This window comes from Sorghum bicolor, chromosome 2 (assembly GCF_000003195.3).
Source record: "Sorghum bicolor cultivar BTx623 chromosome 2, Sorghum_bicolor_NCBIv3, whole genome shotgun sequence".
Taxonomy (NCBI): Eukaryota; Viridiplantae; Streptophyta; class Magnoliopsida; order Poales; family Poaceae; genus Sorghum; species Sorghum bicolor.
Window position 1 is genome coordinate 12,931,048 of NC_012871.2, and position 27,121 is coordinate 12,958,168.

Below are 27,121 nucleotides of genomic sequence, written 5' to 3' on the forward strand. Positions count from 1 at the left end.
CGTCACGCAACTCAACACACCTCGCATTTATTTTTAGAGCGGTCGCCCGTATAATAATGTCTACGACTACTTTATAAACTCTCCTTTACAAATTTCATGGTAGAGTAGCTCTACAGAAAACTAAAGTTTATATAGCACCTCTTTAAATGATCTTACAACTCCACTATTTTTTCTTAACTAGAAAATACGTGGAGCTAAAACTATTTAACAAAAAACGATGAACGGAACTAAAAAAACATGAAGCAAGGAGTTCCAAACGTCCAATATAGACGTTGTTTAGTTCCCAAAAAATTTCGAGATTCCCCGTCACATCAAATCTATGGACACATGTATGAAGCACTAAATATAGACGAAAATAAAAACTGATTACACATTTTATCTGTAATTTGTGAGACGAATCTTTTGAGTCTAGTTAGTACATAATTGAATGATATTTGTCAAATACAAACAAAAGTGTTACAGACTTACAGTAGCCAAAACTAAAAAAATTTCACCAGCTAAACAAGGCCATAATCGTGGAAGACCTCGATCGCTCTCCACACCGGCCGGCCAACGCGTGTTGCACCACCGGTTTATATATATACACGACGACTCGCCGGTGCCGGCCGGCCAGCCCGCGAACGAACCCGGTACGCCTCCTCACAAGCTTAAGCGCTTATATAGCTTGCTAGCTTGCACAGTGCAGTCGATCTGATCGACGTACTAGCTACCTACTAGTAATATAATGCATGCGAGACCAATAGCTAGCAGCGACGCGCAGCAAGGTCCATCCATGGCGGCGGCGACGGCGGTTGATCGGGTGGTGTTCGCCCTGAACGGGCAGCGGTATGAGGTGGCCGGAGTCGACCCGTCGACGAGGCTGCTGGAGTTCATCCGCACCCAGACGCCCTTCAAGGGCCCCAAGCTCGGCTGCGGCGAAGGTACGTACACGTACAGTGCGTGCTAGGTATTAGTTTTCTCATCTGCTTCTGCTTGAGGTCATCATGCATACAAAATTTTAGATTACAACCGGATAGGACGAGTCATGGCCAGGCTTGTAATAACCATGCACCGTCTAAGCATGCATACAAAAGTTTAGATTGGAATCGGATAGGACGTCTCATGGGTAGGCTAAAATACATTATAACCATGCACCGTCAATTAGATTAATGAACAAGTAAATTTAGCTAATGCTAACAAATGCGGATCTTCTCACTGTTTCTCATCTGCTTCTACTTGAGGCCATCATTCATACAAAATTTTAGATTGCAATCGGATATAGGATGTCTCATGGGTAGCTAAAATATCCTGTAACCACGCACCGTGTCTAATTATATATACAAAAGTTTAGATTGAAATCGGATCCGATGTCTCACATGGATAGGCCAAAATATCCTGTAACCATGCACTGTCAATTAGATTAATGAACAAGTATTTTTTTGAGAATTACACCGTATAACACAAATGCTCACAACGCACGCACACTTGCCCCCTATAATCTTATTCGAAGACTGGTCAACAAATCTCAAGATTGACGAAGACATTATAGAGGTCTCTTTATCAACGAGAACGTCGCCTATCATAGAAAGAAAGTAGAACGTTGTTAAATCTTGAAATATATGCTCCAATGGAGAGTCAAATCAAGACTTGTGATGCTATTAAGGCTCTTGTAATCACTAGGCTAAAAAAAACCGTCCGCAATGAACAAGTAATGAACAAGTAGATTTGATTGGACGAATGATGGAAAAATTATCAACCTACAGTCGGCAACGGTTTTTTTCTAAAAAAATAATAATAATATGTATTGTCAGATCTAAAACAAAGTAGTACATTCGTCTGTTAGTTGAATAAATATGAAATTGAGGAACCAGCGCTGCACTAATCCAACGGTACATTTGGTACGGCTTCCGAACCAATCTGTCCTTCTCCTGAAGTAGTTTTTTTCTATAAAACCAACCAAACGGGTCGAGGAGGAGACGCTCTCTATAGATGTAGTCCCGTGTTTCCTGCTCCGTAGAGTGGAAGATAAAGAGAAAAGTTGAAAAATACCAGCTTCTCCCTACTAGTCCTTGTTCCTATGGTCCCACACGCCCAGTGAGGTAAGATTATTGATGATGGTGGGCAACGACATCCATCGGAAGGAGGAGCTCAAGTCGCCACAGAATCCCTGCCTGCCTGGTCGTCGTCATCTAAAAATTAAGGAGATCTGAAGGGGGTGTGAGCTCCACCACCGAGCATGCATGGGTCGTCGTCGACGTTGGGATGAGGAGGCGCATGTCGCGATGGCCAGTGTAGGAGCACAGGTTGCGACGGCCTCCATGGAGAGAAGGGTTGGCATGGAGGTCGGGCGCGAAGATGGGGTGACGGTAGTAGCGTAAGAGAGATGCAATTACAGGTGTGTGCGAGAGAGAGGAGATAGGAATGAAAGGGTGGAGAAAACAATGAAAAAATAGGGCAACGACAAGTAAGTCTTTGTGTCAGTGAATCCACAAGTGAAAAATATACAATGAGCTGTTTTGACAAACGACAAGTAAGTAATTACTTTATAAGTGAAGTTGTAGAAACAAATAAAACCTGCTCCATTGTAGAAGCCGGAGAATTTTATCATATGGACCCTAAAAACGGCAGGACAATAGAGAGTGCACTAGAGCGGTAGCAGTCGTGGCGTGCTCTATAGTCCAACGTCCATTGACATAGACTAATGCAGTCTGGTACGTGATCGCACCGATGACGACGATGCAGCCCGGCCCCTTAACTTTCTTTGGGGGTACGGTTGGATGGCAACTCGATAGTTAGAGTCAAAACTTTACTATGTATATGTACTAGCTACTAGATAATAGCTCACACATCGCTCTAATTGTGTCCCCATTACAGAATTGTATGTATGCATACGCATATATGATATATAGATGCAAAAACCAGCATCTAATTACAGTTGGGATGATCGAGGCAAAGATATTGAGGTGGCCTCCCTCGGTCCTAAGAGAAATATATTTCTAGGTTTTAGTGGCGGAATCAGAATTTTTGATTAAGAGGGACTAGACAATACCATGACACTTTATAAATAAAAAAAATATATATATACATTGTGTATGTCTCAATAGCTTTTTTAGTGCTTTTACATATGTATTTAGTATTCATAACAAAAAAAATACATTAAAATGGAAGAAATAGTAATTTTTATTTTTTCGCAAATACGCCAAAGGCTCCTGTTTCATTAAGTGGGTAGCAGGTTTACAAGCCTCTGCTAATGCCGAGCGAGATGCCCGCGCGAAGCGCACACACAGAGACAGAGTCGAGGAAACACACACGATACACACTAGGCGCCACACGCACGCAATCATCATGCATGTAAGAGTTGTCAAAAACTAAAAAAAAACATCATGCATGTAAGCAACACGCAAGTCCGGCGGCCCCGCTGCCGCTGGCTCGTCAACCCTCAACGCCCATGATGTTTGATCGGTCATTGCATATGGAGAGGTAGCTGTTGAATAATAATGCCTGCTAGGTCGTAGCTACTAAGATGTTGAACTATCTGCTTAGGAGCCCTTGTTTTAAAAAAGAGTATAATTCTCGATTTGAGTTCACTGATAGGGTGAGGTCTTGATTTCGAATCACACCGACCGTGAAGCGACGATTTTACGCGAAAAAATACGTAACTTGCAACTTCGACGGACCCTCACATGTGGCCTTCTTTACCACTCCACCTATCACTCACTTGTGTCTATTAAAGTTTAGTTCCCCATATATTATCCTAAACCGATTATTTGAGGCCCTAATAAATGGATTCAAATGGAAAAGTTGTCAACTACAAAGTTTGATAACTTTTCAAGATCTACAACTTTTATATTGGTAGTTTCTCCATCTGAGGTCATTTACAAAATTTGAATTTCAAATTTATGAGACTCAAACGTAGTTTTCGATGACAAGATGATCTCAAATAAAAAAAAATTAAACTACAAAGTTTCATAATTTTTTGAGATCTACAACTTTCATTTTAGAAGTTTTTTCAAACGAGGTTATTTAAAAGCTTAAAAAATTCAATTTCAAATTATTTCTACAGGCGGTTTTCTTAAACAATCGCCTGTAAAAATCAATTTCAAAGTATGTATTTCTACAGACGGTTTTGTTAGAAAAATCGCCAGTAAAAATTGATTTTTACAGACGGTTTTTTAGTCTGGCCCGCTGATTTCTTTTCACAGACGTTTTCTAATTGAAACCGCCTGTAAAAAATATTCACTGCCAGCATAGAGCGGTTATGTACTGGTGAGGATCCGGTGAATAGCTCGGCGTTAGTGAGCTCCTTCTGTCCCCCTCCGATGAGGGGTGTTTTGGTCATCCTACACATCATAGTGTCATGCTTAGTCTCTTTTAATCCACCAAACCAAACAGGAGTGACTAAGTTTAGCAACTAGTTTACCTGACTAAAATTTAGCAGACTTGAACCAAACAATGAAACAAATAGGCTCTAAGTTAAAAAAACAATATTGTTATCCATATCTATAAATAGATTTATATTTCATATTCATAAAATATGCTAACTTGTTTTTTAAGCAGCATTTTTCTGACAAAATGTAATTGTGTACTCCCTTCGTCTCACAAATAAATGCACTTTTTTAACTGATGCGATTCATGTTTGATCATTCGTCTTATTTACATTTTTTATGCAAATACTAAAATAAATAAATCATTATAAAATATATATCTAACAATAAAATAAGTCATAAAAAATAAATAATATTTATTATTTTTTTGAATAAGACGAACGGTCAAATATGAATCATAGAAGTCAAAGAAATGTGTCTATTTGTGGGATGGAGGGAGTAGTTGGCTAACTAGTTATTACAAGTAGCATTTTTCTGACAAAGCATGTAAACTTTCTTGGCCTATATGTTACATAGATTTGGATTTCAAAGACCCTAAAACATTGTTATTATCATTGAAAAAATATGCATGTGTACATCCATTTGGCCTGTAAACTTTGTTGCTAAAATTTTGCCCCTTTATATGCCTCGATGTTGTCATCATTGAAAGAATATTTTATCCGAGTTCAAACACGTGCCGACGTACGATCATGCTGGGGGTGATCATAAATGGATTATGGATGACATACGTGGATATGCCGTATTATGAGATGCAAAATATCATGTGATGTGGTGGCTTAAGCTTGAGTATCAATTAAACTATCTTCGGAGATAGCGATTGGGCTATAGTAGCGTACTACATGTGTGATTATAGACCTGCCGTGGTCCAAAGACGTGCAATAGTTGTCAATTCTTTTTTCTTTTTCTTTTTATTTTTATTTTAGGAATGGTGCATGAATCTCACAGCTATAAGAAAAACCAGTCCAAAGATTTGCAACGCCATCGTTTCGTACTTTTTTTTTGCAGTTAAAATTGATCATTTATAGATTCAAAAAAAACCTTATATTAAGGTCCTATTTGAACCGACTAAAATAAGTTACTAGCTGCTAAAAAGAGCTCTAGCCGATTCAAACAGTCCAACTTAGAGCTTATTTTGAACTAATAAGTTTATAATCTAACTTATAGCTTTTTTTGAATTATTTCACTACCCAGCTTATAAAAAGCTGGTGTTATAATGAGCTGGTGTTACGTTAATACTTTACTCCCGCCATTGTAAGTTATAAAATGTTTTGTCTTTTCTAGATTCATATCTTTTGCTACCCACGTAGATATGAGTTGTATCGAGGTAGTAAAACTATGTATCTAAAAATATTAAAATATATATCTTATAATTTAGAATTGAGGGAGTAGTAGCTAAAAATAGCAGGTGGACATCTAGAGAGGTCGGCTAATTATTAGCAGATTGAAGTGCTAACAATTAGTTTATTAGTTGGTGAAGGGATGCCAATAGGGGATAATAGTTCATATGCACCTTGAACCAACTAACAATCACTTATTAGTAGGTGGACCTAAATAAGCAACTTTTTAAGGGAAAAAGGCAACTACTAATAGCTTTTTAGCTATTACTATCTAATTATCAACACTAGTGGATCCAAATGGAACTCAACCAATAGGTTAGCTAATAACCCTTCTAAGGAAAAGGTATTAACTAATTTCACTACTATATAAACTATTTTTTCGAGGTGCATCCTATTTAGTCTAGAGACAACTACATCAAGAACCATCTAAGTCTACATAATTTAAAATTCTTTTTTTTAGTTTTTCAAATGACATTGGATGGAGAACAATATATACTAAAATTATAGTAGTCTAAGGGAACCAAAATTTTGTAGTTGACTACTTTTTTATTTGAAACCATTTAGAGTTCAAAAATTATGTTTTAAGTTCTTAGATTGGCAATTTTATTTGTTGAATTTTTTAAATGACTTTAGATGGAGAAATGATCTAAACTAAAGCTATAACTGGAAGAGATCTAAAACTTAAGTTTAATTTTTTTCATTTAGATTAGCTTAGTGTGTCTAATAGTCACTACAACATATGCTATAGTGAATATAAAAAGCATACTGTATCAACCACTTAGTCTGAAGTGACTTAAAGGTGAAGTAGAAAGAAAGGAACAAAGAGGACTTGAGTTGTGAGCAGTGGCGAATCTATGATTTTGTCTAAGGGTATGCTGTCCACAAAAAAAATTATATACTATTCGGTAAATCCATTTTAGTAATTCAGTAATAGTTGTAAAATTGACAACATGATTCGATATATATATGTACTAAATAACACAATAAGGGTTAAAGTCATGGATTAAGTTCAAACCATCTACGAAGTATAGTATAAATAGTTTCAAAAGCCATACCAATAATTGAAATAAGGCATAAAAAGAGAACCAGAGACTTACAATGCTATTCTTGTGACTTTTTTTTGACGCTTTCGTTGATCATATTATCTTCATCAACTTTAAAGAAAATATTCCACTCAATGAAAGTGACCAGACAGTCATGCAAAAGACTATCTCCCATCTTATTTGTTATCTTGTTTTCGCAAAAACCATTACAGAAAATACCCTTTCAACACTTGTCGTTGCCATAGTTAGAAGAAATACATGGAGGATGATGTTGCATACAGTTTTGTAATAAGATCCTATCGAGTATCTCCAGGCCTAAGCAAACCCATTTCTTGATGTAATCCAGTTCCAGATTCAATTTTACCACAGTCAAGTACTTTATTGACATTCTCAAGCCAAAGAACGGGACACGAGGTCACAAGGACTAGTAGGCCGGGCAGGGCGGCGAGATGACTCCAATAAGTCCAACCGATGTGCTGCGCCTCGATCGATCGGTAATTCTGAATTGGCGTTGCCGCGCGCGACGGCGTTGTCCCTTGATCTTGTCTACGTTGCTTGCCGCATGCATGGGCCGCATTCCCACTTGGGCGTCACGCTCGCTCAGCACTCGCAGGCCTGCCTCTCACTCGTGGCTCCTCATTAACTACCATGCTTATTGGCAGTCAGGCTCCGCTCTCCGCCACTGGTTGTGAGTTTGATCCCCATGACTACAGACGTGTAATGTGTCTATTTTGAGTGACACGCAGCTCTTGGAAGTTGCCTAGTGGGCTTCTCCCAAGGTAATTTTTGCTGTTTTTTTTATCTGATTTGTAAATTTTGTAAACAATTTCTAAAGGCGGTTGGATTCGTTGACTACCTCAGAATAGTGAGGTGTCGGTTCGTATAGAAATCGGTTTTTAGAGATGATCTCTGAAAATAGATTATGAAAAAAACTAAAATAACTTATGATACGAAGAAGAAGGGAGAGAGTAGTTCGTATCATAAGTTATTCTAGCTTTTTCATAATATATTTTCAGAGATCACATTGACATATGAGGACATGTACTAACACTTATCGTGTCTTCATTAGTCGAATCAACTATTATGTCGAATCCATGTGTTAGTTCAAAAAAGGATTGTAAGTAGTGTGAGCACATCTCAGTGTCACATCAATTACTTCAATCCATATTTTTTTTCTAGTTTTTTCCTTAAAATAAAGAAAAATTATTTGACTTATCATGATTAATACTCCTCTGCTTCTAAATTATAGTATGTTTTGTTTTTCCTATGTGTCTAGAAAAGCCAAAATGTCATATAAATTACAATCTAAATTATAAGGCGTTGTGGTTTTCCTATGTATCAAAAAGTGGAAAAATGCAAAATCAGTCTCAGAACGCTAAAGTTATTTTTATCACATTTTAATATCCATCCAAGTTCTAAATTATTTTTTTCATCCTTTCAAAATTATCCCTAAAATATGATAATAGCACATTAAACAAATGGGAATAAGATTTTATCCATTGGTGTTCATCTCTGTCTAGAGTTGGGGAACTATTAGCATAATAGTACGTCCACAGATCTTCATAGGCTAAAAACATCCACATAAGAGCATCTCCAACATTGAGGCCTTGAGAAAAAAAAGTATAGGTCTATCAAAGCCTCTACTCAAGTCCTTAGATTTGGATGGCTCTTAAATCATCCTATCGACACTCATTCCTAGAAACTCTCCACCTGGCCCCTACTTGGCAATTGAAGCTGTTTCTCACAAGTGCGAGTCCTCTCCTTTGGCACGAGATCCCACTCCTCGCGCGCACAACTCCCTTTTCCCGAGGAGCCCCTACGGCAGTGGGCACCTCCCCCAGTGACCCATCGAGCGGCTCCCACGACAAGCCCGTGCTGGAGCGGATCCCTATAAGGTCGCGGTGAGTGGTCTGCTCCACAAGTGAGCCCCTACGGGTCCCGTAGCGAGCGGTTCAAATCCTAGTGAGGCTGCAGCGAGGCATGCGCCTAGGCGAGAGGCCTCTTGCAAGCAGCTATGGATCCCGGCGAGGCCACACCGAGGCCTGACCCTGCAGGAGCAGCTCCCCCGGTATGGCCTGCCCCTACGGGAGAGGATCCGACAGCGGCCTCATGGAGACCGATGTATAGTAGCCTTCTCATAGCAAAGATCGATTCCCCCGCGAGGCGTGCCCCTACAGGGCAGGATCTGCTGGCAGCCTCGATAAGACTGATGATAGAAAATGACAATTGGGTCAGTGTCTCTCAAAAAAAAAGATTTGAGGGCTTTTGTTGGAGTAGATAAAAAAACTAGGCCTTAAAAAATGAGGGGAAGCCCTTAAATAAAAAATACTAGCTCTAATTTGAGATATTATTATATTTGAATCAATCTTTGTGTATTGAAGTGAATTATGATAAAAACTACTCTCTTCGTTCCAAATAAAAAATATTTTAGGTTTTTTATACGTAGCTTTATCTATGTACTTAAATATACATTTTATTTAGATATATAATAAAAAGGTGTCTCGAAAACTAAGGATCTTATAATTTAAAACAAAAGAATTACTTATTTTTCACCTTAATCTACTCCAATATATATGGACTAAGATAAATACATGTGCATTCAAATAGTGTCTTAGTTTATTTAAGTTTAGTATTTTAAAAGTAATGTAGAGTTAAACATATAGTTAGTCGACCTCCAACTTTAAAACATCACTTATTTATCACCAGAAGAGTTAAATACATGAGCGGTCTCTGGACTTATCAAAAGCTAAAACTTAGCTGAACAAACTTTAGAAATATACTTCTGGATCTCTAAACTTGTTAAGTAGCAGACTGCACATTGTTAAATGGTGCACTATAGAGTATATAGACTATATCAAACTGCGGCGTACCACTTAATAATAAGTTTAGAGATCCATAAATATGTTTTCAAAGTCTGCGCTCCTAAATGACATTCTTTGATAAATTTGAGAGCGGTTTATGTATTTAACTCTAATTGAATGGTATAATAAGACTTGTGAAGAAGATTTTGCTTTGACGCTTTTCGTCGAATAGCTTGCAAACACCTTTTCCCACCTCGAGCGACGCCGTCGCGCGAGAGCCGCCCGCCAGTCTCCACGCTCTCTAGCCGTCGACGCATGAAGAAGCCGCCATTCCTGTGCCTTGCTTCGCTGATGCGCTGCAGAAACCGGAAAGGGACTTTCCTGTCCATGGCGCATGAGTTGGGGTGGCCGCGGAATGCTGCCACGAGATGAGCTCGCTCCGGACAGAATTGCGGCAGAGATGCCGCCGGTATCGAGCTCCTTTAGTTCGTTTGGTCTTGGTGGCGCCCTTTACATGATTACATCCATCAGTGACACCAGGGTAACGAAACAATGTTCTATTTGTCCTATGTAGTACGACTTCAGATTCAGGTTAGGTTTACATTGCTTGATATAGATAGGAATTTTTTTGGGTCAGCGAACTTGTGAGGGAGTTGAATCTAGAGAGTGGGCTATCTGCCTGGTTGTGTGACATTGCAGGTATTAGGAAGTTTTTTGGCAAGGCTCTTAAATGTTCATGGAAAGGCCACTAAAATACAATGTTAAAAGTATCTCTTCTGAAAAAGAAGCATGCAGATATTTGTAGTTTGTATCCGCATGACAGTAATCCTTAAAATTGCAAGGTTGTGAACTGAATTAATTCGTTACCAATCACTTTGTTGACTATATTTGTTTTTTTTTTGGAGGTTGAAATTCAGGTTTGGAATTAAAAATCTTTACCGGACAAGTCAAATCGCAACATATTTGGTTATTTTAGTTAGATTCAGATCCTTCAGTTCAATCTATTCTTGCACATCTGTGTGGTATATTTAGTATGACTTGTTCTCATTAATTCATATTGCAGGCGGTTGTGGGGCTTGTGTTGTCCTTATAGCAAAGTATAACCCAAAGACGGATGAAGTGACTGAATTTACAGCAAGTTCATGCCTGACACTTCTTTACACATTAAATTTCTGTTCGGTTATCACTACTGAGGGTCTGGGGAATTCCCGGGATGGCTTTCATGCTGTTCAGGAAAGGATGTCGGGGTTTCATGCTTCTCAGTGTGGCTTCTGCACTCCTGGAATGTGCATGTCTATTTTCACTTCCCTTATCAATGCTGACAAATCCAATAGTCCTGAACCACCAAAGGGGTTCTCAAAACTAAAAGTATCAGAAGCAGAAAAGGCTTTCTCTGGCAACATGTGCAGATGCACTGGTTACCGTCCAATTGTTGATGCCTGCAAAAGTTTTGCATCAGATGTTGACTTGGAGGATTTGGGCCTTAATATATTCTGGAAGAAAGGTGATAAGAACCCAGATTTAGTGAATTGCCAAGTTACACCCTTGGTGGCGGAATCTGCACCTTTCCTGACTTTCTAAAAACTGAGATAAAATCTTCACTTGATCATCTGAGTAGTCCTTGTATTGCAGTCTCCAGGGAGGGTTGGTATCATCCAAGAAGTATCAAAGAATATTATGAGTTAATAAATTCTTGTTTATTTAGTGACTCAGTCAAAGTGGTTGTTGGGAATACTAGCAGTGGTGTACCAGGATACAAGGATCAAGACCTCTATAGTAAGTATATTGACATAGGAGGCATTCCAGAACTTTCAAATATCATACGGAGGGAGTCTGGCTTTGAAATTGGAGCAGCTACACCAATCTCTAGGACCATTGAGATACTTGAGGAAGAATGTGAATCTACATCCTCTGCAAAGGGAAGCGTGGTTTTCAGAAAACTTGCGAACCACATGAGCAAAGTTTCTACACCTTTTGTTCGTAACACAGCTAGTATTGGAGGAAACATAGTTTTGGCACAAAAATTCCCATTTCCATCAGATATTGCAACCATACTCCTCGGTGCTGGTGCAACAGTTTGTCTTCAGGTAGTTGCAGAACGAAGACAAATTACTTTGGAAGAGTTCCTAGAGCAGCCTCCTATAGATGCTACTACTTTACTCCTGAGCATATTTATTCCACAGTGGATCCCAGATTCTGGGACAAAGACAAGTTTGTTGTTTGAAACTTACAGAGCAGCTCCTCGTCCTCTTGGCAATGCTGTTTCATATGTAAATTGTGCTTTCTTGGGGCATGCTTCTGTGGATGAACAATCAGATACTCTTGTATTGAGTAATCTGCGGTTGGCTTTTGGTGCATATGGAACGGAACATGCTATTAGAGCAAAGAAGGTGGAGGAATTCCTTACTGGTAAAGCACTCACTGCTTCGGTTGTACTTGGTGCAATTCAATTACTTAGAGAAACGGTTGTACCAATGGAGGGAACATCACATCCTGAATATAGAGTCAGTGCAGCTGTTGGATTTCTCTTCAGTTTCCTATCTCCGCTTTCTAAATGCATCCCAGATCCGGGAAAGTCTCTGACCAGTAGTTCTGCTGGTTCAGCAGATACAGATGATGTCCATAATCTGCCATTATCATCACGTCGAGAAACATTTTCCAGTGACGAGTATAAACCAGTCGGTGAGCCGATTAAGAAGTACGGTGTTGAACTTCAAGCTTCAGGTATGTGGTTACATTATATCACTTGAATTTTTAGTGTTGTTGTAAAGATATTTTCCAGAATCTCTTTGCAGAGCTAGATTTGAAGTTTCTGTTGTGCTATATACAGGGGAGGCAGTATATGTAGATGACATTCCTGTTCCAAAGAATTGCCTCTATGGAGAATTTATTTACAGCACACAACCCCTTGCTTATGTCAAAAGTATAAAATTCAAATCTTCTTTAGCATCAGAGAAGATCGTCTCTTTTGTTTCTGCAAAGGATATTCCAAGTGGAGGACAAAATATTGGATCATCCTTCACGTTTGGTGACGAACCACTATTTGGTTATCCAATTGCTGAGTATGCTGGTCAAGCTCTAGGCATTGTGGTACTTACCCTTTCATGTTTGTAGTGGAACCACTCACAGGAATTATTTCTCTTAAAAATCTCTTGATAAAATACAATTATGAATATTAATGACCATAATCAATATTGCTAAATCGTTACCTCTACCTCAGATTGCAGAAACACAGAGATATGCTGACATGGCAGCCAAGCAGGTTATTATTGAATATGACACAGAAGATTTGAGCCCAGCGATCATAACTGTGGAGCAAGCAGTGGAAAAGAGTAGCTACTTTGATGTCCCCCCAGAATTGTATCCTAAAGAAGTTGGTGATGTTTCCAAGGGCATGGCAGAAGCTGATCACAAGATCCCATCAACAGAAGTATTTTAGTTCAACAACTTTCCAGAATTGTTAATAATTTAATTTCACTTGCATCATAAAAGAATGAAGGGAAATTAAAGCATGCAGTTCTATGTGCTCCAAAATTTTATTTTTTCATCCTGTGTAGAGTCTGCTTTAAGCTATACTCTACATACTATTCCACTAATACATCAATAGACAAAGAAACCTGATACATTTGAGAAGCCAGAAGTTGAGCTAATCTGCCTGAGTTTTTTTTTTTTTTTGATAAATATCTGCCAGAGTTGAATACTGTCTAAACCACTACTTCAGAAAGTTCGGATTACTGAGTCACTTTTGTAATGGTTACTTCAAAGTAATTGCTAACAGTAGCTACTTCGAAGTTAAGATTGAAGTAACAATTACTAATAGTAATTCTCTGTTTTGTTTTGAGGTGATTTAGGTGTAGAACAGGACTTGATTTAGATTAATAACCAACTTTCGTGGTATATGTATTGCTTGATTCCATGAAATTTATCTGCACACTGGAGTTGCAATGCTTGTACAGCAGTACACCCCACCAACCAAAGTACCAAAGTTATTTCCTGCTAGATGATTTTTTATATCCAACTTTGACTTGAAATATATACATGTTAAAAAATATATAAGTTTGAAATTGCATAGTAAGACCCATCAATGTACTTTTCACTAGTAACTATCCTACTTCCCGTTTCATGGAAGCTAAGAGAGGATATCTCATGTTGCTTTGATGACTGCAGGTAAAACTTGCCTCTGAGTACTACTTCTACATGGAAACACAGACAGCACTAGCAGTTCCAGATGAGCATAACACTTTGGTAGTCTACAGTTCGACACAGTACCCTGAACTTGCACAAAGTGTCATAGCAAGGTGCCTAGGTATTCCATTCAGCAATGTGCGTGTCATTACAAGAAGGGTTGGAGGAGGTTTCGGTGGAAAGGCATTCAGATCATTCCAAGTGAGAATAAACAAAACTAGATAATAATAACCAAAATCTTACATTTTATGAAAATTAATTATTTTTAGTATAAAACCTTTATCCTGGAGTATAATTTATTGTACTTTTGTATCTTTTTTTAACTTATGATGAGGTCATTGCATGTTTAGACCAGGACTAGTGTCAATTTTTTTTTTATATAAAAATCCTGATTATTCTTCAGTTAAGAGCTTTTTCCTTAGGGACATTGAAAGTTTACATTTATAGTACAGATGAAAAAGTTATTGTTCGGTTTTCTATATATACAGTTTTAAACTTTGGAAATTGTTAAATGCAATATTTTTTCTACTTTATTATTTTGTTAACTGCGTTGTTTGTGGAAAATAAATGTTGTATTGATAGTTTGTAGTATGAGGTTTGATTATGTAGGAATCATGTTTTCCGACGAAAGCCATTTAGGCTGAATGGACAATATATTCATCAAACCATATGCTTTTACACCATGCAAATGCATCTAACCCTAGGGCAAAATCAATTTAAGTTTCAATGTACTTTAGAAGATCTCTGGCAACTATTTTAGACTTAAGTTGACATATTTGATATTTTCATCTGTGGTGATTGCATATGACAATCTGCTATCAATATCATGAAATCATAAAGACCTAGTACATTACCATCTGTTTCTTACATATGGTACATGCTTGTGCAGGTTGCAACGGCAGCTGCACTCTGTGCGTACAAGTTACAACGCCCTGTACGAATGTACCTTAATCGCAACACTGATATGGTTATGATTGGTGGTAGGCACCCAGTGAAAGCTCATTATTCTGTCGGATTCAAGTCTGATGGGAAAATTACAGCCTTACATCTAGATTTATTAATTAACGCTGGGATATCTCCAGATGCAAGCCCCATAATACCAGGCACTATTATATCTAGTGTCAAGAAGTACAACTGGGGTGCTCTGTCATTTGACATCAAGCTCTGCAAAACAAATAATTCATCTAAATCTGTTATGCGTGCTCCTGGAGATACACAAGGCTCTCTAATTGCAGATGCTGTAATTGAGCATGTCGCGTCTGTCCTGTCAGTGGATGCGAACAGCGTGAGGGAAAAGAATTTTCATACCTATGGCACTCTTCAGTTGTTCTACCCAGATAGTGCGGGTGAAGCTTCTACGTACACATTGCATTCTATTTTTGATAGGCTGGTCTCAACTTCAAGCTACCTGGATCGAGCTGAATCCATAAAGGAATTTAATAGTAAGAACAAGTGGCGGAAACGTGGCATCTCTTGTGTACCCCTCATTTTCAAAGTAGAGCCAAGGCCGGCCCCAGGAAGGGTTTCTGTGCTCAATGATGGCTCCATAGTAGTCGAGGTTGGTGGAATTGAAATCGGACAAGGTCTGTGGACGAAAGTACAGCAGATGACTGCTTTTGCTCTGGGAAAATTATGGCCTGATGGAGGTCAAAGTCTTCTTGAGAGAGTGCGTGTTCTACAGGCTGACACCTTGAACTTAATACAAGGTGGACTTACTGCTGGCAGCACTTCTTCTGAATCTAGTTGTGCAGCCACCCTTCAAGCATGCAATATGTTGTTTGATAGATTAAAGCCAGTCTTGGATAGGCTGCAGCAGCAATCAGAAAATGTCTCATGGGATACTTTGATTTCCCAGGCAAGTTTATCCTCCTCTAGTTTGTGCTCATGCTTTGTACAATACTATTTCCTGCTGTAGCAGCAATCAGAAAACATCCTGTAATGTTTCCATGCAGGCCTCGAAAGATAATGTTAATTTATCTGCAAGTGCGTACTGGGTACCTGGCCAAGTTTCTAATAAGTACCTTAACTATGGAGCTGGTATAAGTGAGGTGTGCCAAAATTCTCAAGACTAATTTACATCTGTGCAGTAAAATCATGTTTGGATGTCTTCTAGGTGATATACTCTTTCTATTCGAAATCTTCTAAAAAGTGCAGGTGGAGATTGATCTTCTTACAGGAGCAATTACTTTAATAAGGGGCGATCTTGTGTATGACTGTGGGAAGAGCTTGAACCCTGCCGTAGACTTAGGACAGGTTGGCTGTCGATCCTTTTATGCTTCCTATCTTAATCAATTTTAATTTTAAATGTTGTTCATTGATTTATAGAGTATAGACCATAGTTTTGGACTTGATGAGGGTAATATAATTTAAGTATATGAGAAATATGAAGCACATTTTCTGTTAATTGTTTGATATGTATTAGGCATTTTCAAATGAAAATGTGTTAACCGCTAGGAATTTAATTTTATATTTGCAAACATTCAATTTATTGCAGGTGTAGTTTTGAAGTGTTGCATGTTTGTTTTTGTCCTTGAACTGCGTATCTTTAAAGAGAGAGAGAGAGAAATAATAGACCCTTACAACGCAATCCCCATAATCTCAGTTAAGTGGGGCTGCTAAAAGAGAATAAAAATTATCACCTGATACAGAATGACTGAATGTTGTATGTTTTCATATTTTGCAACATTCAGTCTTGGTGACATTTGCAAACCCTGTATCTTCCTGATTAGTAATGTGATGGATATGCTAACAATGAGATGCAACTAACTGATAGAACTAACGTTGAGCTATTTGGGCGTTTACTCTGCCCTGTTGTGCTCCATACTGATCTCTTGAACACATAACTACAGCTAAATACTGGCACAGGTTTTGCAACATAGCTAGTGCCTTATTGGGCTCTTGTACATTAATTTGATGGCACCATATCTTATCCATGGAATTTATCTTGCAGATTGAAGGTTCCTTTATACAGGGAATTGGTTTTTTCGTATATGAAGAGTATATTACGAACAGTGATGGCCTGATGATTAGCAACAGCACATGGGACTACAAGATCCCAAGTGTGGACATAATCCCAAAGCAGTTTAATGCTGAGGTGCTGAACACTGGATACCATAAGAACCGTGTGCTTTCTTCAAAAGGTAGTCACTTTAGTTATTTCCTCATTGCATTGTAGATTGAAATAGGCTTGGTAGATACCAATCATTTTGTACTGTTTCTGCCAGCTTCTGGTGAACCTGCCTTGGTTCTTGCCTCATCCGTTCATTGTGCACTGAGAGAAGCTATCCGAGCAGCGAGAGTGGGGTTTGCTAACAGCACTGTATCTGGATGCTCACCGCTGGAGTTTCAGATGGATGTCCCAGCACCAATGACAGTGGTGAAAGAATTATGTGGTTTAGATATTGTCGAGAAGTACTTAGAACGTCTATCTACCTATGAACGTGTGGCTGGGGCGTAATCTAATCTGAAGTCATGTTATCTCATAAAAAAGTGTGGTATCAGCCTATTGTTTGTTTGTATACAATAAAACGTGCCGCGCGGCGTGGGCTCTGTGTGTGTGTGGGCACAATATTTGAATGTTTTCAACTATCTGTATTCATGACTCCTTATTAAAACTACTGGAAGTGGTTATGTTTAAGTAATCTATTGTTATGAAGTTTGAGTGCTGGTCAATTTATAAAATATTCTCCTGCAGCTTATAGTTAAAAAAGCTGGAAAATCAGAGCTTTTTTATTCGAATGAACGTACATTTCATTACTTATACGATTAAAGGTTTAGTATTCTCTCTGTAATTTTAATTTTTAATTAATCAGGTTTTTTTTAGAGCCATGAAAATACTTTAATGTCTTTGTATTAGAATATAGAAAAATCCTATTATAACGCACGTGTTAAGCATCATTCAAATAGTATGCCATTTGCGTTTCATAATCGTGGCATGTGTATGCTCAGCCTCAAGCACTTAGGCCTTGTTTAGTTCACCCCAAAAACCAAAAACTTTTCAAGATTTCCTGTCACGTTGAATTTTGCGGCACATGCATGGAACATTAAATATAGATGAAAACAAAAACTAATTGTACAGTTTGTCTGTAAATCATGAGACGAATCTTTTAAGTCTAATTACTCTATGATTGGATAATATTTGTCAAATAAAAACAAAAGTATTACAATATCAAAATCCAAAAACTTTTTAATTATACATGTAGGCATCTCAGGTAGCTGCTGCCTCGCAAAACCAACGAAAAGAAATTGCTTATTGCACTGCACGCCGTCTTCACTCTTCAGTCTGCCCCTCAACTGTTGTGACTGCTTGAAATGAAATACTGTAGAGGCTTTCCTCCTGCATTCACTAGATCTTGGCAACCGCGCATGTGTTGCTTTGTGCCCCGATTTGGTGAACCAAACACGTATTAGACCTTGTTAAGTTTTCAAAAAAAATTTGTAATTTTTTTCAAATTCCCGTCACATCAAATCTTGCAGCATATGCATAAAGCATTAAATATAGATAAAAGAAATAACTAATTACACAGTTTATCTGTAATTTGCGAGATGAATCTTTTGAGTCTAGTTAGTCCATTATTGGATAATATTTGTCAAACATAAACGAAAGTGCTATAATACTCATTTTGCAAAAAATTTTAGATGCCTTGACCATCGAACGACCATGTTTGCCCTCTTCCTCTGAGTGACTTTGATCTGTGTTGAACTCAACTCGTCTTATTTGCATGTCTTTAACAAAATTTATTGAACTTATAAGAACCATGCAGTGAGAAGTTTATCTGAACAAGCCTTCTAATGCATAACGGAGGAGCCACAACTATTGAAATTTTACTCCACATACAAGAAAGTCTGCCTACTCTACATCTGGGGCGTGTTTCCGAGGGTAATTGGAGACGGCCAGGCCTGCCCCCAAGGCCCAGGCCGGGGTTAGCCAGTCCAAATCGCTGCAAGCAGCCTTGTTTGTGCATCTGCACAAAACAGGCCTGGTCCAGAGGAGAATATGTTTATCAATAAGGCCGCAGCCTGGCTTATCATCCAACTACCTCCAACTACCAAAATGAGATTGTGTTTGTGCACCAGGTCAGAGCCAGGCCCATTGATAGATTGCACAAATATGACAAAGCATGCAATCCAAAGACTTCAGATTTAAATTAAATAAAGCCTCAGTTAGTAAGACTCATCATTAACTCAGTTCTTGGCATTACTTCAAAGCTAGTGGATCAGCTTAATGTTCCTTCAAAGGCAACCATAACAGCAACAGAATACAAACCAAATGAGCAGCACCAACAGGCATGACTGGACAGGTGCTTGCAGCTCAAGCATGTACAGGTGAAGGAAAATAAACATGATCCACACATAATTGTGCCCAGTTACAATATCAAATTTGGGCCTTAGTTACAACATCATTGGCCATTGAAATTCATGAAGTTCAGCAGACAATATTTAATCTGAAAGCTAGAAAAGCACCATCAGCTTCCTCCCTGGTTTTGAAACCATGATACACGTTATTCTCCCCTCCAGCAAGAGCTAGGCATAGTTGTGTCCAGTTAGAGTAGACACCTGGGTGTCTATCTCAGTATACAACATACCAGGTCATCATGGAATAACTGCAAGACCTACTTATTTGAAGGACAAGTGTAGGGACATAGAAAAGCATGGCCAGCAAAAGCACAAAAAGAAATAAAGCAATAGGAAGGAAGATGTTCATTCTTGCAACAGCTTGCTTGGGCTCCTTGCCTTGTGGATTTGGAAACACTTTGGTTTCCAGGACATCTTCATCACAGCCCATGTACTCCAAGAAATAGGCTACTGTCTCTTCCTTTGTTAGAAACCCTTGATAGTTGTTCTTCTTAAAACCAGCAACCTGGGCATTGCAGTCAGCCCAGTTTTTATACACTCCAGGCTTGTAGCCTTTGTACACAACATACCAAGTCATGATCCTTCAAAAAAAAGTAAAGGACCAAACATTTAGTAGACATCAATATAAATTTCAATTGTGCCTGTCTTTGATATGAATCTGACATAGCCTCAGTCATAACCCAAAAATTTTGAACAACTATGAATGCGGCATTGAAGAGCTTCAGTTTGGTTTTAACCAAATGGAAGGTCTTCCATGCCGCAACCGTATGTTGCTTTAGAACTACTCCATCAGACATCATAGGCAACTAATTAACCACATAATAGGGGCCTCAGATCTTAATGTTTTTGCACAATTTTTACTTAAGACAATCATCCTTGGTAGCAACTATCATGAGACAAAAGAACTATTTCATGAGTACCATGGGGGCACGAGACACGCCATCCTCAGCCATCAGGTGGTAGGTCCAAGACCTGTTGCATTGGGGATGGATGTATCTCAAGGCCTGATGATACACATGAATGAATGATAGCCATACAAAACAACAACAAATAAACATCTAAAGCCACCTTAGATTGTTATGTATGTCATCATAGGTCTAATGTATGTCATGATCCCTTAAACTATTTGAAAGGACCAAACTTTTAGAACAAACAACCAAAACAATGTACACAGATTTGAAAGATAGCATCTGATGGCCTCACACTTTGGTTCTCAAGGTTTCTGTAAAGATTAGGTAGTAATTGTTGACGGTCCTTAAGTATCAAATTTAGTTATCAAATAAACAAAGAAAAAGATCCAAATGAAATCAACATCTAGACATAGGGTTTTATCTGACAGAATTCCACGAGTTTTGGTGTTTGTCTATTTTTGCAGGGGGTTATCAGAGAATACGGAAGAAAGGCCCACACGTCGGGATTACATAGAGATATTAACGTGCCGCGCAATTATCTTACATCTAGAAGACTCCAGAAGCCACGGGAAGAAAGCGGAGGCCAAACGGGGCCAGAGGTAGGGCGCCCGCCCTCCTGCCCTGGGCGCCCGCCCCTTCTCTGAGTCCAATCAGGACTCTGTTTCGTGGGAGATCTCCACCGACCTAAAGGATCAAGGATAACCGTTCAATCAATGTCGGTTTGATCCAACGGCCCATATTCACTTGAAGAGACTATAAAACCAGACCCCCTGGCCCCTGGAGGAGAGAGCCTCTCAACCCTAATTCATTATTCCTCAAGAGAGAAGAAGCCTCTGATCAAGATTAGAGCCACCACATCAATTAGACATCTAGATTAGCATAGCTACATAGGATTAGAACTAGAAGGAGTCAATCTTCGATTGGTTTCCGGATCTGTCAAGAGGATTCTTGGTAATTCTCTAATTGTGCTTCTAATTGCTTTCTAATTATCTTTGTTCTTCAATATTATGAATATGACTTTGTTCTACTTCAATATATTGCTTATGACTTTGCTCTACTTGTTTATATTCAAGATTATATTGTTCTTAGTTTATCATAGTTATGTACTTGGCTTAGTTAGATTGGATCTATATACATTCTTAGGATCGTATAGCGTTTATCCATTGGATCCATGGGTAAATGATAGATATTGTGTAGGCGTGGTGCTTATACCGTATTTATCTGCGATTGTACCCAATATGCCAGATCGTGGGGTAGTTCGTGATAGTGACAGCTTCATTGATTCTTATATAGTCCCCCTCTCGTGTATTGGGCTGGCAGAGCAATATTATTACAGGGGAGTGATTGCTATGTTTCTCATTTACCTTGCTAATATCACTATACATGGGCATAGTCTTGTCTCACAATGATTGCTAAGTATGCTTGCACTAATTATGATAATGCTAGACTATATAGTTGAGAATAACTTAGGAAATATTCTTGTAGTTCGTTCTAATTCCATGCTAATGACTTTCTAGAGTATCTAATTGAGGTGCTTATCATATTTATTATGTGGCTAGATCAGATTAATTATCTTTGTCACTATTTATTACTTCATATATCTTTTATGTGACACTTATCCCTATATGAAAGAGTTAGATAAATGTTCTCAATTATAGATGCAATGATAGATGCTCAATCTCATGTTCTATTCTGTAATCAATGTTGATGATTATTAGTCCCTTCCCAGTGGTAAAAATATAAATAACGATACCTGGAATACTTCCCGGTTAAAATGCTACATCGGTATTAATCTGTGCGCTTGCAGATCCCATTCATTATTTATTTAGAAGAGCAATTGCATATTTCAATACCGCGTCTCTCATGTCATGCTGGGGATGACAACTTGGCTTAAGTGGTGTGAGGGATAGGTTTGGCATTTTTTTGGCACCGTTACTAGATTTAGAAAACTGTCTACTTTTGGTAATGATGTTAAGAATATCCAACAAGCATTTTTGGCGCCGTTCCCGGGGAAGGTTGATTACTAATCAGGGATGGAATAAAGGATTTTGAGTTAATCATTCGCATCACTAATATGATTGAGCTTATCTATTCTCTCATACAGTTTTACCCCGATATTTTCTATTTTTACCTTATGCAGGGGAATGTATGAATAGAAGACATCTTCCATGAAATTTTATTGACAATCCCGAAGCATTATTCAAGAAGACGAGAGCCAAGCTCAAGAAGAGATCATCAACACTTCAGCAAGAAGCTTCATCCAATCAAGAAGATCACCGGAACTTGTCTTCAGAGTTCGAAGCCATGGCGAACAAATCAATCCGCGAGTTCTCAACTCCCACTACGGACAACATCCGCACTGGACCTGCTATAGAGATCGATGGCAACTTTGAGCTCAAGCCTGGACTTATCAACATGGTGAAATCCAACCAGTTCTGTGGGAAGGCACATGAAGATGCTAGTGCTCATCTACAACACTTCCTGGAGATTTGCAACACATTCACCATATTAGGAGTTTTCAGAGATGCTATACTACTTCGCCTCTTCCCATTCTCACTGTTAGGGAGAGCGAAGCAGTGGTTCTACGCTACAAAGGAGAAGAATACTACGTGGGCACTCTGCTCAACAAACTTCCTGGCTAAGTTCTTTCCCATGGGCAAGACCAATGCTCTCCGTGGGAAGATTACAAGTTTTCAGCAATAAAATGACGAATCTGTTCCAGAAGCATGGGAGCGCTTTCAAGACTACATCCTAGAATGTCCCCATCATGGAATGGAGAGTTGGCTATTGATGCAGACGTTTTATCATGGGCTCGGCAACAGTGCCCGAGAAACCATGGATGCTGCAGCTGGAGGAGCATTCTTATCACTTACTATATCACAAGCCACAGCTCTTGTGGAGAAGATGGCGTCCAACCAAAGCTGGAATGAAGAAAGGACCTAGACACGCAAGAAAGGTGGAGGTATGCATCAGCTCAAGAAGGTAGACATGCTGTCTGCAAAGCTAGACCTGCTCATGAAGATGCTCGACGATAGAGCTGGAGATAAGAAAGAAGTTATGCACATCTACGACTCTCACATAACTTGTGAGGAGTGTGGAGATACTGGACACTCATGCAATCACTGCCCTGAGATACTTGAGGATGTAAACTACATCAACAACAACAACAACTACTACTACTACCGTCCTCAACAAAGTCAAGGTTGGAATCAACAGAGGCCTAACTACTCTGGTAATTATCAAGGTAACAATTCTTACAACAATAATAATAATTTTCCACCTTTGAGAGAGTTAGTGTCTAATCAAGGAAAGCTAATGGATAATTTATCTAAGAAATTGACATCTAATGATAAAATGCTAGAAAATATAAATAATAGAATGGATAATTTCTCTACTGCCATCAAGAATCAAATTAGCTTTAATAAAATGATTGAATCTTAGTTAAATCAAATAGCTGCTGCTGTTCCTGCTACTAACCCCGGTATACCATCACAACCGGAAGGATTAGAATCTGCAAATCTTGTAGACATGTTTGATGCAGGTAATAATTAGCCCCGTCACTGAATTCACTACTGACCTTCTGCCGGTCAAGAGAGGAGATCCAGGACGTCCCGTCATCCCGATCTCCATCGGCATGGTGGACGTCCCAGAAGCACTCTGCGACTTTGGCTCCAGTGTCAACATTATACCCAGGGTACTCTATGAAAAATTCTTTACATATCCTTTGTTAGAGACAACCATGTGTTTGCAGTTTGCAGATCAGGCAATAAGTTTTCCAAAAGAAATAGTGAAGAACCTTTGTGTCCGAGTTGGTACCTTATATGCCCCAGCAGACTTCGTAGTGGTAGAGACCGGTAATGATGAGAGAGCACCTATCATCTTAGGGAGGTCATTCTTGAACACCGCGGGAGCTATCATCTACGCTAGAGCTGCCAAGATCAGTTTCTACATCAAAGGGAGGAAGGAAACATTTTTCTTCAAGAACAAGACTACACAAATTCCAGATCAATCCAGACGTGAATCAAGGAAGAGGACCAACAGGAGGAACAGGAACAAGCAAGTGTGGACCGAGTCAGCGAAGATGGTCACTACAGTTCATGGAGGCCAAGATCACCAACTTAAGTCACCGTTTTTGACCAAGAAGGACGACCCAGGAATGCCAAGCATTTACTGCTCCATAAATGGATACAACTTCTACAAGACGACTTGTGACACCGGATCGGGCGTCAACATAATGGCCGCAGTCACCTATCGGCTCTTGTTCGGAACCATGCCCCTGAAACCAACATACATTCAGCTCCAGATGGCAGATCAGACGTTTCGAGAAGTTAAAGGAACAGTAACTGATGTTCCAGACAAAATAGACGATCATTTTGTCTACACAGACTTTCAGGTTATTGACATGGGAGAAGATGAGTACGATCCACCCATCATCCTTGGAAGACCGTTCCTCAGCACCGTGAAAGCAATCATCTACATTGGAACTGGAGAAGTCCATATGCACTTCCCCTCAGAAATGGTACGCCGTTATTTTACTGACCCTAACTATATCGTTGAAGAATCTAAGCAGGTAAGAAAACGACGCAACTGCAACCAGAGGAGGCAGATCATCAAGGGCGGATGAGCAGACTATGAAGGAGAAGTGATAAGGTCAGAAGACGTAGAGTTTAAAAAAAATTATCCAGAGGAGACCGAAGCACCTAGTCAGGTATGGAAAGAGAAGATAACTATACATGAAGAGGAGGCACCACTGGAAGTACCGACTCCGCTACCTAACGAATCCTAGGACAATTGAGAAAACGGAGAGTCCCGTTCGAAGGACTTAAAAACACCGAACGCCTTGCCAAGAGGTAAACTTGGTAGTTATCCTTTTCCTTTTAATTATTTCAAATAGTTTACTTAGTTAATTATGTTCATACTATCCTAAAAAGAAAATAAAAATGTGAAAAAACAGTAAGCCCCATGTGAGTATACGAGTGGCATAAAACCCATAAGTACATTCACTGTGGTGGCATAAAAATAAAATAAATATTTCTTTTCTGCTTTATAAAATGAAAATATAAAAAATAGGGAGTAATAATCATTAAGGAGTCTCAACATGATAAAGGCTGGATATTTATGCTAACACTTAATCAGTTCCACAAGCTTTGTTGTCTATTTGAGCTCCACAAAATTTAAGAATCAAGAAGACTAGCAGACGGAGGACATTCTAATCGCTGTCAGAATACTGCTGACTTTCAAATACACCTCTGCCACCTGCTAGCTACATCAAGAGAAATTACGTCAAAATTCAGCTTGGGGGAGAGCACCCCCATTTATCCCGCTAAGTATTTTTATCTATCTATCTTTATACTTATACTATTTTAGAATATAAATATACATAAACCAGGAAAAACCAAATAAAGATTTTGTGCTTATATATATATCTTTGGCTTAGTGTGTTTAATAAATAAATAAATTGGCTATGCTAATCTGTATCTAAATAAAACTCAAGCATGGATATGATGAATAGTTGCTCTGCCTAATTTGCACATTTTAAGTTCTCTCTCAAGTTTAGACATAACTATTATAATTTAAAGCTTGCTCTAGACCTAAACTTGTGGGATGAAAACTTGATCTGAAGTCTAAGTTGTTAACGGATACGATATGGGAAGGTTGAGCTGCTGTTTATCTGTTCCTAGAGATGCTAGAATTCTGGAGAATTTTATCTTTGAAAATCTTTAAAATGTTGCATGATGAGTTCCTGTATGATGAGAGTTTAAATTCCTACTACAACCATATATACATGCTTGCTAGACTTTAAGCCATACATTTACTATTTACTGCTTATGAGCATTGAGTGTGGTCAAGCTGTGTAGACCCTTAGGAGCTTGTCATGTGGTTAAAATCAAGATTCACTTGCACGTTCACTCACATATGCTGCTTCCACTCCGGAAGTACCATCCACATATATCCACTCATTTCCATCTCCAGAAGCACCTAAAATTATTCTACTCCTGATCCGGAAGAGAATAGCCAAAAATATTTCTGTTTTTCCCTTGTGAAATAAATGCTCAAGTTATCTTGTTACTACCACTTGCTATATTATCTCAAGAGATGAGTGCTCTAAAAAAAGAAAAAAAATACGAGGAAATAAAAAGGGGCAAGTGCCCGGAACCTCGAAAGAAAAGAAAAAGTGAGACGAGAGGTAAAAATGGACAAGTGTCCGACAGTAGAATTAAGGGTATAAGATACCCACCTGAGAGAAAAGAAAAAGAAGAGCATCTCATTCTCCTCAAAATGTTTCAAAAAGCAAAGAAGGTATGTATCCCCTCAAAGAGCAAAAGTAGAATTAGACTTCCACCATTGTTATCACCATCATCACCATACACCATTCATTCGCCACACATGCACATCTTGATTTGGCTTATTGATTTGTTTCTTTGGATCCATGGTTTGACTATGCAATAAATGTCTTGTAAGTATGTATATTTTATCTCCCACCTATGAGCCCTAGATATTAAAGCCTTATTAGAGTAGGGTGAGAGAGAAGGCAATGTCACTATGCCTTATACCACAAATACTACATATTTTGAGAGAAGGCATATACCATCACTACCTTGGTAAGGATCCAGAAATACCACAAAAGAGAGATATAAGAGAATCATACAAGGAATCTCTGAGTTTTATTTGAAAGTCTACAAAAACTCCAGAGCTATAGGTGATCAAGAATAAGAGACATGACACTTGACTAGACTGTTCTATCTTTTAACTACTCAAGATGGAAGTGACGGTTACAAGTCCCATGGTGAAAGGTAAAGTAAGTAAGTTTTAAGTCTTGACAGTTTACTCTAACTCAGAGATGAGATCTTATTTAAAAAGCATGTGTACCGCTAATTTTTAAGATATTGCAACAACTTCTAATCCATTGCTGAGTCTATCCTTGCTCAGGGACGAGCAAGAGGTAAGCTTGGGGGAGTTTGTTGACAGTCCTTAAGTATCAAATTTAATTATCAAATAAACAAAGAAAAGGATCCAAATGAAATCAACATCTAGACTTAGGGTTTTATCTGACAGAATTCCACAAGTTTTGGTGTTTGTCTATTTCTGCAGGGGGTTATTAGAGAATTCGGAAGAAAGGCCCAC

General features: G+C 38.7%; 1 pseudogene across 1 annotated transcript; it reads left to right on the forward strand.

Moving 5' to 3' along the window:
• LOC8057287 lies at window positions 592-17,402 on the forward strand (annotated as a pseudogene). Its single transcript, XR_002450180.1, has 10 exons — window positions 592-920; window positions 10,609-12,269; window positions 12,376-12,635; window positions 12,766-12,975; window positions 13,713-13,931; window positions 14,620-15,585; window positions 15,683-15,778; window positions 15,885-15,983; window positions 16,681-16,870; window positions 16,955-17,402. The product of XR_002450180.1 is annotated as a putative aldehyde oxidase-like protein (transcript).